This window comes from Pongo abelii, chromosome 16, assembly GCF_028885655.2.
Source record: "Pongo abelii isolate AG06213 chromosome 16, NHGRI_mPonAbe1-v2.0_pri, whole genome shotgun sequence".
NCBI classification, from domain to species: domain Eukaryota; kingdom Metazoa; phylum Chordata; class Mammalia; order Primates; family Hominidae; genus Pongo; species Pongo abelii.
This window is the reverse complement of record NC_072001.2, coordinates 45520858-45535166: the sequence shown is the minus strand read 5'-3', so window position 1 is coordinate 45535166 and position 14309 is coordinate 45520858. Positions and strand designations below refer to the sequence as shown.

The following is a 14309-nucleotide window of genomic DNA, read 5'->3' as shown; positions in this document are numbered from 1 at the left end:
CACTCCAGCCTGGGCAACAAGAGCGAAACTTGGTCTCAAAAAAAAAAGAGAGAAAGAAACGAAGCAAAACCCTCTCTCTCTCTCACACACACACGCACACGTACCCCCCATTTGTTTACCCAGCACCTAGCCCATCCCTGGCATATAACAGATAAATGTTTGTTGAGTGAAGAATGCTTTTTCTGTGACCTATAACCTTGTATCCAGTATACACTGCTTCCTCTCCTCAGGTTAAAAGTCCTCATAGCTCCTCCAAATTATCTAAAGGAAAAGCACCCATCCTCCCTTTCTTGCTTCCTGGAATGGGAGTGATGACATGTCCTATATATGCTGGACTCAACTAAGTATCCAGTATGCTCCTGAAACCACTTTGTCATTGTACCAGAGAAACCGTTTGGTCTTCATCTCCTCTAGGAGTCTGGACCAACTTAGAGGTGAAATATAGGAGTCTGGCCTCCTGAAACACTTGGAAAGATGGGCACTGTGACTATATCCTCTTAGTTTCACCCAGACTAGCACCACCTGATCCCCTCAAACACATCGTGTACATTCCTGCCTTAGAGTCTTTAAGCTGTCCCCTCCAACCAAAATGACCTTCCCTGAACTCATTCAAAACAAACTTTGGATATGTTATTCCTCTGGATTCCTTAAGTACTTACTCTAAGTACGATTATAACACTTAAATGCTTGTTATTCTTGATGATCTTTACGTACCTAAAGCCTGGTAATCCCAATAAGACTGTAAGCTTTTTGAGGGCAGGAATCACATCTACTACTCCGTATTCCTTGCAGCACTAAACCCCATGTGTTGCTTCCTAAATGCTTACTGAATGAATGAATGAATGAATGTCACTGTGCTAGGAAATGTGGCATGTTCAAAGATAGATGAGACCTAGTCTGCCTTCAAGGATCACTCAGACTAATAAAATAGATAAGCCTTGTATCCAAAGAGCATTAACTTTAGTTAGTAAACAGAATGTATCACAAGGGAGTAACAAGATACTATGAGAATCCAAGAGATGGTGACTTCAAGGAGGAAGCATCATTTTAACTGAACGTTAAAGAACAAGCAGTATTTTGTATGATAGAAACTGGAGAGGTGAGATGTATTAATATACACTAGGAAGAGGAGCCAGTATAAGCAAAAGCAGAGAAACATATGGCATTTTGGGGAAGGGCAATAACCAAAATAACTAGGACAGTCTGAGAAAGAACGAGCCCTCACCAATATTAAAAAATAGTGAAACAAAATGGTGTTTTCATGTATATTTGAAACTTTCTGAAACAGTATGGTTCAGGCACAAAAATACAATTGAGGAAACAAAACAGAGTTTTAAAAGAGACCCCCAAGTATACGCCGGGCGCGGTGCCTCACATAATCCCAGCACTTTGGGAAGCCGAGGCAGGTGGAGCACCTGAGGTCAGGAGTTTGAGACCAGCCTGGCCAACATGGTGAAACCCTGTTTCTACTAAAAATACAAAAATTAGCCAGGCATGGTGGTGGGGGCCTGTAATCCCAGCTACTTGGGAGGCTGAGGCAGGAGAATCATTTGAACCTGGGAGGTGGAGGTTGCAGTGAGCTGAAATTGTGCCACTGCACTCCAGCCTGGATGACAGAGTGAGACTCGGTTTCCAAAAAAAAAAAAGAGACCCCAAATATATATAGGAATTTATTAACTGATAAAAGTAGCCTTTCACTTCAGTGGAGAAAGAATGGGTATTCAATAAATGGTACTGTGTTAGACAGAAGAAGTAAGCTCTAGTATACAGTAATATAGTAAGAAAATTACAACTAATGATAATTTATTGTATATTTCAATATAGCTTGAAGAGAAGAATTATAACACTCCCAACACAAAGATAAATGTTTGAGGCTATGGCTATCCTAACTACTCTGATTTGATCATGACAGACTGTATCAAAATAACACATGTACCCCCAAAATATGTATATCAATAAAAAAATAGATGAACTAATAGTATTCACACAACTGGATAGTTATCTGGGGAAAAAATGCAAAGCTGAAGCCCTACCTCATTTTTTATGCCAAAGAATTTCAAATAGATTAAATATGTAAATATTTTTAAAAATTCATTACCACGCCATGAAAAAAAAAAAACATGAATACATTTATAATCTCAGAGTGAGAAAGCCTTTCTAAGCCTAACACACCAGGAAGGCACAGAGAAAGGCTGATAAATTTGACTACATTAAAAATATAGGCTGGGCTGGGCACAGTGGCTCACACCTGTAATCCCAGCACTTTGGGAGGCCGAGGCAGGCAGATCACGAGGTCAGGAGATTGACACCATCCTGTCTAACATGGTGAAACCCCGTCTCTACTAAAAATACAAAAAAATTAGCCGGGTGTGGTGGCAGGCGCCTGTAGTCCCAGCTACCCAGGAGGCTGAGGCAGGAGTATGGCGTGAACCTGGAAGGTGGAGCTTGCAGTGAGCCGAGATCGCACCACTGCACTCCAGCCTGGGCGACAAAGCGAGACTCCGTCTCAAACACACACACACACACACACACACATATATATACAAACAAACACACACACACACACAGGCTGGGAGCAGTGGCTCACGCCTGTAATCCCAGTACTTTGGGAGGCTGAGGCGGGCAGATCACCTGAGGTCAGGATTCGAAACTAGCCTGGCCAACATGGTGAAATCACGTCTTTACTAAAAATACAAAAATTGGCCGGGCACTGTGGCTCACGCCTGAAATCCCAGCATTTTGGGAGGCTGAGGCGGGCAGATCACCTGAGGTCAGGAGTTCGAGACCAGCCTGGCCAACATGGTGAAATTCTGTCTCTACTAAAAAATATAAAAATTAGCTGGGCATGGTGGCAGGTGCCTGTAGTCCCAGCTACTCGGGAGGCTGAGGTGGAGAACTGCTTGAACTCAGGAGGCAGAGGTTGCAGTGAGCCGAGATCGTGCCACTGTACTCCAGTCTGGGCAACAGAGCAAGACTCTATCTAAGAAAACAAACAAAAATTAGCCAGGCATGGTGGCAGGCACCTGTAATCCCAGCTACCTGGGAGGCTGGGGCAGGAGAATCACTTAAACACAGGAGGCAGAGGTTGCAGTGAGCCAAGACTGCACCACTGCACTCCAGCCTGGGTGACACAGCGAGAATCCATCTCAAAAAAATATATATATATACATATATATGCATGCGCCAGGTGCGGTGGCTTATGCCTATAATCCCAACACTTTGGGAGGCCAAGGTGGAGCCCAGGAGTTCAAGACCAGCTTGCGCATTACAAAATTATCCAAGAGTAGTAGTACACACTTAAGGTCCCACCTACATGGGAGACTGAGGTAAGAGGATTGCTTAGGCCTGGGAAGTCGAGGCTAAAGCGAGCCATGATCACGACACTACACTCCAGGCTGAGCAACAGAACGAGACCTTGTCTCAAACAAACAAAATATATATATACACACACACACAATCATAAACAGAATCAAAACAAAAGTATAAACAGGGAAAATGTTTGCAGTATCTATGACAGATGAATCAATTTCCTTAATATGCTAACTCCTTTGAAAAATAAGAAATAGATGCTATCTAGAAGGATACCAAAAGAATTGTAAACAATGGTTACGTTTAGAGAATAAGATGAGTGGGAGGTATAGAAAGGAAAAGCTTTTCTAGTTTTACCATTATAGTCTTCTGTACTGTTTGAATATTTTGCAATTATCTTACATTGCCTTTAAGCAAAATATTTTAATAAGCTAATCAATTAGCTGACATTTTCATTTATGCTGTTATCTACTTTCTGCTGAGCACAGAACTAGAGAGAAACCATTTTTTTCCCCATACTTTCTCTGAACCCTTTTCTGAATGTTGTATTTAGAAGGAGTCTTTTGTTGGTCAGCTACACTGGCTTCCCCAAACAGAGGACTACAGAAATGGGGTTAAGAGGGTACTTGGACACAGGCTTACTGTGCAAGTATGTGGGAAGGAAATTTAGCACCTGTTAGCAGTCTGTCTGTGCATGCCTGTCTACTGTGGTGGACATACAGATCTTTTGCTCAAAGGGCTGCTGTTCATTTTATATCCTCTTGTTTAGATGATTTTGCAAATCATTTTGTCCAAAAACTCTCAGAGTAATCATCACCATCATCATACTTCTCTTCCTCAAGCAATTAACTGACAATCGCTTTAAATCCAGGACAAACCCAAGTTTAAGGTGCAAAGGGCGAGTATAAGGAATTTTCAGCATTGCAGATCCAAGCAAGAGAAAAATGGGGTAACATCAAGGACAACTGTCTTAGGAACTCTATATTTATGCTTAGGCTGCCCTTGGTCATCTGCAAATGACTATCAAGCTTTGGGCATGTCTCCCCTACAGATAACCTCTCTCTCCAGCCTGGATCTCAAGGGCTCTAGCTACCACAAGGAATTTCCGTTACCCTTGTCTTACAGGGGGAAAAATCCACATAAGCTTTGGCATTTTAAAAGATTTCTCTAGTTTCCACTGTTCATTTTTGCATAGGCATGTGCCACGAGCAGCAAACATTGTCAAGAATCTCTGTCTTTCAGATGTTTCTACAAGTCTGAAAATTACTCTTTAAAGATTCACAGTCAAGTTTCTAAAGAGGGAAAAAATAAGTTAGATTAAAATCCAGCTCACGGACATACTTATGGAAACAAACAGCTGTGCTGCTGGCAGAGGGACATACTGAAACACTCATAGTAACCCCTCCCTTCTTCCACTCAGCTCTGCAGAGCCCCATCTGATTACTGCACAAAAAGCCTTTTTCTTATAAACTTCTCTCCCTTCGACTTCTGTCTCCATCTTGGTTGGAAAAAAACCAGCACTAGTGATAGAATGTACAAAGCTCTGCAAATATTCATGAGAAAATGCTGCTTTGAATCCATATATTCCCCAGCTCCCCTAGCACATACATGCATCAGAAAAAGGGGATGCACAAAGAAACTGATTGGCATCTGTGGTTCTTTAACTCAGGCAAACTATGAGGCCTTCCCAAAATAGGCAGCAAGATTCAAGAAGGCAGAGTCCTATCTTGTCAGTCATCCATTGAACCTTTAATTGAATAATTAATCTAATAGCCATTGATTGATAATGGAAGATGTGCAGCACTGGAAACATAGGAATAGAGTTGTATGTGGTATAGTGTGCGAGAGCTTGGACGATGGAGTCACACAGTCAAGGTTTGATTGCTGCTTCCATCACTTGGTTGTATGACCTTAAGCAAAAATGCAACAAATCTGAGCCTGTTCCTATCCCTAAAATGGAGATACCTGCTGTAAAAAAGTGACACAATCCTAACAGTGCCCACCCCGTGTGAGCTCTCAAATTCCCCCACACCTTAGTTTGTTCTTCGTGTTTCCCTCTCCTCTAGCTCCTCAAAGTTCCCTCCTCAGTTTCAGTCATTCTTCCACCTTCCCCAAAGCCTTCACTCACACTCCAAGTTCAGCAGATACAAGAAAAGTAAGGCATAAAAGAAGTGAGGGTCACACTCCATCTCTCCAGCTCATCCTGCTTACTTTCTGAGGCAGCAGATAATAGATCACTTGTTATCATTTTGTAATGGGTTGGCGTTTCCCAAACAGAAATGCTGCTTTTATGGCAGCAGTATCTAATCACATCTGGTCACATTAGAGAACTCATAACAACAGGTATGGAATACTTCCCCATACTACTAGATGGCAATAATGCAATTTCCTCATCCAAGTTGACTACAGAGCCAGGGACAGGTTAGATCTAAAGAACAAGATCTTTCCTTGAGATTCTGTCAGTGGCACATTACCTGTTATGCTAGGACCATTGTGTTGCAATCCATGGCCCCTACCATTAGAACAAACAACAGGATTTCCCAGCCACATCAAGAACAATTCTGGACTGGCCAAAAAGAAAACAAACAAAAAAACTTGTAACTGTTATTTTGTCTCTCTAGACCTTCAATCTGAAAGTAAGTATCTTGAATGGTCTCTTAACATTTCTTCCAGTATTAATATTCTGGAATTCTAAAGTCAAGCTATTTAGCTACTATGTTTCAGGATTCAAAAATTCTGTACAAGTTACTCTTCGTGTCCTAATTACGTACAATTTTCTGCAATTTAACTGAAATCTTCTCTTTTATCCTAATGAAAGCAAAGACCAGCTGGTTCTCATGTTCCAGAAACTGTAAAACTCCTCATGTTCAGTACTTATGGAGCATTATCATCTCTGCCTTCCCATCGCAGGATCAACATTCCTTTATTGAATAATCGCATGCGGAATGTCCATGAGGTATACTACACTAATAGTGGCTCCTCTTGGTTCCTGCAGTCCGGTCCTGTAATCATTTGGGGGAGTATGTGTGGTTTCCCTCTGAAGCCTCTCCAGGTTCCTGACATCCTCACACTGAAGTCCAGAAATGGAAAAGATATTCACCAAAGAATCTACAGCACACTCTCTTTTCTCCGTTTGTCTGTCTCTCTCACTCTCACTTGCTCACTCTCTCTCAGGGCTCCTTGACAGTAGGTAATGATGTATTCTGTGTGTTGTTTGGTGTTCAGTATATTGTGGAGACCAAACAAATATTAACACAACAAGAAGCACAACCACGCAGTGGCTCACGCCTGTAATCCCAGCACTTTGGGAGGCCGAGGCGGGCGGATCATGAGGTCAGGAGATTGAGACCATCCTGGCTAACACAGTGAAACCCCGTCTCTACTAAAAATACAAAAAAAAAAAAAGTTAGCCGGGCATGGTGGCGGGCGCCTGTAGTCCCAGCTACTCGGGAGGCTGAGGCAGGAGAATGGCGTGGACCTGGGAGGCGGAGCTTGCAGTGAGCCGAGATTGCGCTACTGCATTCCAGCCTGGGCAACAGAGTGAGACTCTGTCTCAAAACAAAAAAAAAAAGCACAATCATATTACTACTAAAATACTTTCAATTTTGGAGACAGTGGTTGTTTTGAATTCAGACAAAAATCTCCTGCTCACTCAATGTGATTTTTTTTTTGGTCTTGCAGCATTTTTGGAAATGCTACAAATGTTTTAGCTAAATAACAGACCATTTTAAAATAAAGATTTCCAGAAGAATGGGAGCAATTCTTTCCATGAAGAGCGGTTAGCTTTTTGTTCATAGACATGATTTTTGTTGACTCAGTCTGCATTTGTTTTAAACAACCACTTTCAGGCTCTGGTGGGTAAAGCTGAGCTAATAGTCCTCATGGAAAGTTTTACAAACACACAGTCACCCAAACACAATACGCTGGAGCAGAGGACTCCTGCTACAACAGATGTTCCTCACCAGGAGGAAGGGAGGGAAGTTAGTTTTCCAAATGGAGCGGGATGGTCCCAGAAGGGATCATAACCAGATTCAGAAAAGAGGTTTCCAAACCTAGTTCAACTCAGAAAAATATCATGAGCCTTGCTTCTCTTGTACTATGTATGATAATGGTAATCACGGCAGGGACCCAAGGCACAGAACTCATAAACTCATTTGATGCCGAGGTGCCAAGTACTGGGCTGGGCACTTTATTTCATTTCCTCCTCACAATAACTCTTTGAGGCATATATGATCTCTATTTTAGAGGTGAAGAAACTAGAACGCAAAGAGGATAACCAACTTGCCCAAAGTAAGCTAGCCAATAACTGACTGCCTGAATTCAAGTCCAGGTTTAATTTCAGAGAAGCAAATTGACTTTAATACAGATTCAAGCCAGAAAAAATACAGGCCAATTTTGAAGAAAAGCTTCTGCTGCAAGTCCAAATATTAACAAATACTGAAAACAGCATTTAGACCAATAATGACTTGCCTTAAGAATGGAAAGCTGGCCGGGTGTGGTGGCTCACGCCTGTAAACCCAGCACTTTGGGAGGCCGAGGTGAGCGGATCACTTGAGATCAGGAGTTCGAGACGAGCCTGGCCAACATGGAGAAACCCGTCTCTACTAAAAATACAAAAATTAGCCGGGTGTGGTGGCACACAACTGTAATCCCAGCTACTCGGGAGGCTGAGGCAGGAGAACTGCTAGAAACTGGAAGGTGGAGGTTGCAGTGAGCTAAGATCGCACCACTGCACTCCAGCCTGGGTGACAGAGTGAGACTCTGTCTCAAAAAAAAAAAAAAGAAAAAGAAAAAACACGGGAAGCTGACACCAGGGTCAAGGGGTAATGGACAAGACAGGTGCTGTAATCCCCAACCACATCCCATTCACTATAGTCTTTTCTCTCTCTTTCCCCTTCTCCAGTTTTCCATCTCTTCCTTTTCCCATATCCTTCATTTTCTTTTTGTACTGTAGCATAGTGTTGAATATGAACTTTGCAGTCAGATGATCCTGTGTTCAAATCTAGAACTCACATCTTACTGTGTAACTTTGGCAGATCATACAACTTCTCTAAGCCTAAATTTCCTCCACTATAAAAGGGGGATAAAATCCTCTACCTTTTAGGGTATTTAAGAAATTATATCAAATATACATAAAGAGATGATCAGATCACTAGTAGGCTAAATAGTATTTTCTTTTTTTGAGAGTCAGTGAGGTTTAGTGAAAATGATGTAAAATTTTGAGTTAAACAGTCTTGAATTTGAATTCTTGCTCCACCACTTACTGGCAAGTCTTATAAACGTTCTGTGCCTCAGTTTCCTTATCTACAAAATGGAGTAAATAATATAGATCTAATAGAACGTGAATGAAGTGATAAACATTTACAATTGTATCTGGCTATCAATAGGCATTTAACAAATAAAGCTGCGTCTCAGTAGAACTTGCAGTAGCTGACTTGTCCTCTAATAGTCCCTAGTTGGTGACAACTGATCTATGTACTCAGGCATTTCACCACTAAGGACCAGGAAGAGTGCCAAAGCACTAAGGAATTTTAACTTTGAACCTACCTTTTGAGGCTGTAAAGTAAATATAAAAAGACAGAGAATGATACAATGCAATAAAAAGACCATAAGGAAGCCTGGGTCTGTTCCAGCTTGAGCACTAACCACCTGTATAGTGCCATAAATTACATGGCCAGATCTGTAACATATGAGGGTTGGCCTAGATTAGTGGCTAATGTCCGGACTTTTTTTTTTTTTTTTGTAAGATGGGAGTCTTGCTCTGTTGCCCTGGCTGGAGTGCAGTGGTGCGATCTCGGTTTACTGCAACCACCACTTCCCGGGTTAAAGCAATTCTCCTGCCTCAGCCTCCCGAGTAGCTCGGATTACAGGCATGCACCACCATGCCTGGCTATTTTTTGTATCTTTAGTAGAGACAGGGTTTCGCCATGTTGGCCAGGCTGGTCTTGAACTCCTGACCTCAGGTGATCCACCCGCCTCAGCCTCCCAAAGTGCTAGGATTACAGGCGTGAGCCATTGCGCTCAGCCTGGACATGTTTTTTATTGTCACAGTTGGGGGATTGCTACTGGCATCAAGTGGGTAGAGGCCAGGAATGCTGCTAAACACTCTACAATGCACAGTACAGACCCCCATAACAAAGAATTATATGGTCAAAATGTCAACAGCGCTGAGGTCAACAAACTCTGGCCTAGATGACTAACAAGTTCTCTTCAAACTCTAACATACTAAGAGGCTATGACAAGGCAGCACTGATACAGTTTGTATATCTGTCCCCTCCAAATCTCATGTTGAAATGTGACCCCCAATGTTGGAGGTGGGGCCTGCTGAGAAGTGTTTGGGTCATGGGGACAGATCCCTCATGAATGGCCTGGTCCCCTCCCCACAGTAATGAGTGCGTTCTCGCTCTATTAGTTCACACTGCAGCTGACTGTTTAAGAGAGTGGCCTCCCTCCCATCTCTCGCTCTCTCTCTCGCTGTGACATGACTGTCTCCTTCCCCTTCTGTTACAACTGGATGCTCTCTGAACCCTCAGCAACAGCAGATACTGGCACAATGCTTTCTGTACAGCCTGCAGAATTGTGAGCCAAATAAACCCCTTTTCTTTATAAATTACTAAGCCTCAGGTATTCCTTTATAACAATACAAAATAGACTAACACAAGCACCAACACTGATCAGGCGACATTCTTGTCAACATCTATCTCTGAATGGCTTCTTAAGATGTTGCTCTAAATCCCCCTAAAGTCAGATATTCAGATACTCCCTCCATATCCACTGAGGGAAATTTAGATAGTTCCCTCAGATATTTTGATATCTGAAATCAGTGCCATATTTCTGAGCAGTCCTTCCTTTGTAACAAGAAGAAACCCAGGGATGAAAGACACACTGTATCCTTTACAGTTAGAATCCATGCTTCCGAAGTCATGAGATTCCTTTTGGGAGAGCAGATAATTTAAATAAATATGAATCAAGAAGGTCAGGTATGGTGGCTCACACCTGTAATCCCAGCACTTTGGGAGGCCAAGGCAGACAGATCACTTGAGCCCAGGAGTTCAAGACCAGCCTGAGAAACACAGTGAGACCACATTTCTATAAAAACTACAAAACTTAGCCGAGCATGGTGGCACACGTATCTGTAGTCCCAGCTACTCAGGGGGCTGAGGTGGGAGGATCACTTAAGTTTGGGAGGTTGAAGCTGCAGTGAGCTATGACTGCGCCACCGTACTCCAGCCTGAGTGACAGAGTGAGACACGGTCTCAAAAAAAAAAAAAAAAGAATCAAGGTTAGAAGATGTGACACACACAACAGTAAAGATGAATCTCGGCCAGGCGTAGTGGCTCACGCCTGTAATCCCAGCACTTTGGGAGGTCAAGGCAGGTGGATCACAAGGTCAGGAGTTTGAGACCAGCCTGGTCAACACAGTGAAATCCCATTTCTACTAAAAATACAAAAATTAGCTGGGCGTGGTGGCAGGTGCCTGTAATCCCAGCTACTCAGGAGGCTGAGGCCAGAGAATCACTTGAAACCAGAAGGCAGAGGTTGCAGTGAGCCATGATCGCACCACTGCACTCCAGCCTAGAAAACAAGAGCGAAACTCCATCTCAAAAAAAAAAAAAAAAAAAGATCAATCTCAAATACATCATGCAAAGTGAAAGAAGCCAGATTCAAACAACTACATACTGTTTGATTCCATTTTTATAACGTTCTGGAACTGATAAAACTGTAGGGACAGAAAACAGATCAGTAATTGTGAGGGGCTGGGGAAATAGACTATAAAAAAAGCATGAAGCAATTTTTGGGATGATAGACTATTTTGTATATTGATTGAAGTGTCAGTTACACACCTGAATGTGTTAGTGTACACTAAAAAGGTGAATTTGGCCAAGCGTGGTGGCTCATGCCTATAATCCCAACACTTTGGGAAGCCAAGGCGGGAGGATCACTTGAGCCCAGGAATTCAAGACCAGCCTAGACAATACAGCAAGACCCTATCTCCATTAAAAATAATAATAATAAATAATTGTTAAAAAAGAAAAAAAGGTAAATCTTTCACTATATCTAAATTATACTGCAACAGACTGACCCCTCCCCTCAAAATTTGATCACTAATGCTGTGGAGAGCTGGACGTGGTGGCTCACGCCTGTAATCCCAGCACTTTGGGAGGCCAAGGCAGGTGGATTACTTGAGGTCTGGAGTTCAAGAGCAGCCAAGCCAACATGGTAAAACCCTGTCTCTATTAAAAATACAAAAAATCAGTCGATCATGGTGGCGCACACTTGTAATCCCAGCTACTCAGGAGGCTGAGGCACAAGAATCACTGGAACCCAGGAGGCGGAGGTTGCAGCGAGCCAAGATTGAGCCACTGGGTGACTAAGATCCAGCCTGGGTGACTAAGACTCTGTCCACCCACCCCCCCACCCCCCCACCCCCCCCACCCACCACCAAAAAAAAAAAAAAACGCTGTGGAGAGGATAAACTGGATTACATCCAAATTCTTTTCCACCCCAAGTCCTAAGATTGTATGGATTCCACCTTTCCTACCTGTGGTGGCCTCAGAGCCATTGTGATTAGGGTTAAATCTGAGCTCCAATTTCTGTGTTAAAGCAATGAGGCCCTCTGATTGTATTATGTAGATATGAGTCCTGCCACCACTCTGGGACCTCTGGCTCCACTCCAGCTTGTGACAGAGGTTCCCTTCCTTCTCTTTCCTATCCTAACTCCTCTTGGGACCAATGAGGGACTCAGACAATTAATAAACAAGCCAGAAGAAACCTCAGGAGACACTGGTTTTATCTCTCTGCACAGGCTTCCTGTCTGGATCTCATTTGATCTTTCCATTAAATTTCAAATCAGGCAAAAGAAGAATCATATTTATGAATTTCCCTCCTGTATGGCCTTTTGGGCTTTCACTAGATTTTTATACAGTTAACACACATAAATGTAAAATACGGGACTCACAACCAAACTCATACTCAAGCTTATTGATACTAATACACACATACACACACACACACAAACATATAAAATTTTAACACATTCACACACCCCCTCCAAGATGACTGATTTATCAAATGTTATACAAAATAGTTAATTCCTGTTATGTACAGAACAGCCACACATATGCCATGGCCAGGAGGTCTCAAACAGCTATCAGAATGCTCATACTTTCTGCTAACGGAAAAGCCACTGTCTTCTATGCCACAAATATAGTCACAACTGTGGACTGTTATAGGAGTCCCATCTTTCTTACTGAAAGTTAGTTACTTTGCTGGTTCTTCTTGGAGGAGCTCAAGGGAATGGTTACAAACACTAGTAACCAGATGCCTCATACACACTTGAGTGCTGGGATAAAAAAATCAAGGGCCGGCCTGGCGTGGTAACTCATGCCTGTAATCCCAGCACTTTGGGAGGCTGAGGTGGGCAGATCACCTGAGGTCAGGAGTTCGAGATCAGCCTGACCAACACGGAGAAACCTCGTCTCTACTAAAAATACAAAATTAGCCAGGCGTGGTGGCGCATGCCTGTAATCCCATCTACTTGGAAGGCTGAGGCAGGAGAATCGCTTGAACCCAGGAGGAGAAGCTGTAGTGAGCCGAGATGGTGCCATTGCACTCCAGGCTGGGCAACGAGAGCGAAACTCCATCCCCCCAAAAAATAATAAAATAAATAAATAAATAAATAAATAAATCAATCAAGGGCCACAAGACAAGCCTAGACCTGCCCCTGTCCTCATATTCAAAAGGACAGAGAAGACTCAGTGGAGGGCAGGTAATGTCCACACTGCTCTTTTGTACTGAGCATTCACAGCAAACACATTAGGACTACAAAGGTGAGATGCTTATATAACAGAAGAGGCCCACTGTGACAGCAAATCCCACAGTGGTCTAGGGTCTTATTTCTGTGTGTTCCTTTCAGAAGGGAAGAAAGGGGTAATTTAGAAATATTTAAATGTATAAATATCTAAATCTGTGATTTAGAAACATTCAATCATCTTCAGAAGTCTACAATAGCAGAAAATCAGTACTGTCTCCTCTGAGTCACTCAGACTTGATAATGTTGTTCCTTTGACATAATTATTAAAAGCTTTGTAGCTGGGTGCAGTTACTCATGCCTATAATTCCAGCACTTTGGTAGGCCGAGGTAGGATAACTCCTTGAGCCGAGGAGTTCAAGACCAGCCTGGGCAACATGATGAAAACCTGTCTCTACAAAAAATACAAAAATTAGCTGGGCATGGGGGCACACACCTGTAGTCCCAGCTACTCAGGAGGCTGTGGTGGGAAGATCACTTTCAGCCAAGAAGAAAGAGGCTGAAGTGAGCTGAGATCATGCCACTGCATTCCAGCCTGGGCAAGAGAGCAAGATCATCTCCGCCCCCCGGCCCCCCACCAAAAAAAAAAAAAAAAAAGTTTTATGGAAGACTGAAATACTTGTCAGAAAACATACTTTGACTTTTTATTCAAAGTTATATAGAATCCTAGGCAATGACTGTCCAGGTTTCCCCAAAAATATTTCTATTTCTAGTAGTATTTCCCAAGGATATATTCCCATAGTCTTTTCTTTCATATGTGATATGATGATAATGAACCATGAAAGGCCAAGTAAATGGCTTTTCCAATTTTAGGTTTGGACTTTGGCAAAGTACCCTGATAGCTGCTGGGGCAAGGGCTACTGTCTGTGGCCATAGAAGTGAATGACGCAAGGCTTGCTGGCCATGATGGGGTCTGAGTACATGGCCTTTAACAGTGCTCAAACCAAGACAACACTGCTGCTTCAGAGAAACAGAGAAGTCCTGTAGACCCACTGGCCAGACCTCCTGCTGCCTTGGAAACTTGACAGAGAGCTAAGCGGAACCACAAGACACACGACGTATGACCAACAGGCTCAGCTGGCAAAGCCTTGGCTGCTCAAACAGCAGATCAATAGATTCACCTGCCTCCTACCTACCTTGCAGGCTGGCTGACTAGCTGTCTAGCCCTTTTCCACTCTGCCTAGGAGGA

At 42.9% G+C, this 14309-nt stretch overlaps 1 protein-coding gene across 10 annotated transcripts in view; it reads right to left on the bottom strand.

Moving 5' to 3' along the window:
* Positions 1-14309, bottom strand: part of STARD9 (StAR related lipid transfer domain containing 9) — a 151375-nt gene that overhangs the window by 126419 nt on the left and 10647 nt on the right. The window lies entirely within an intron of this gene.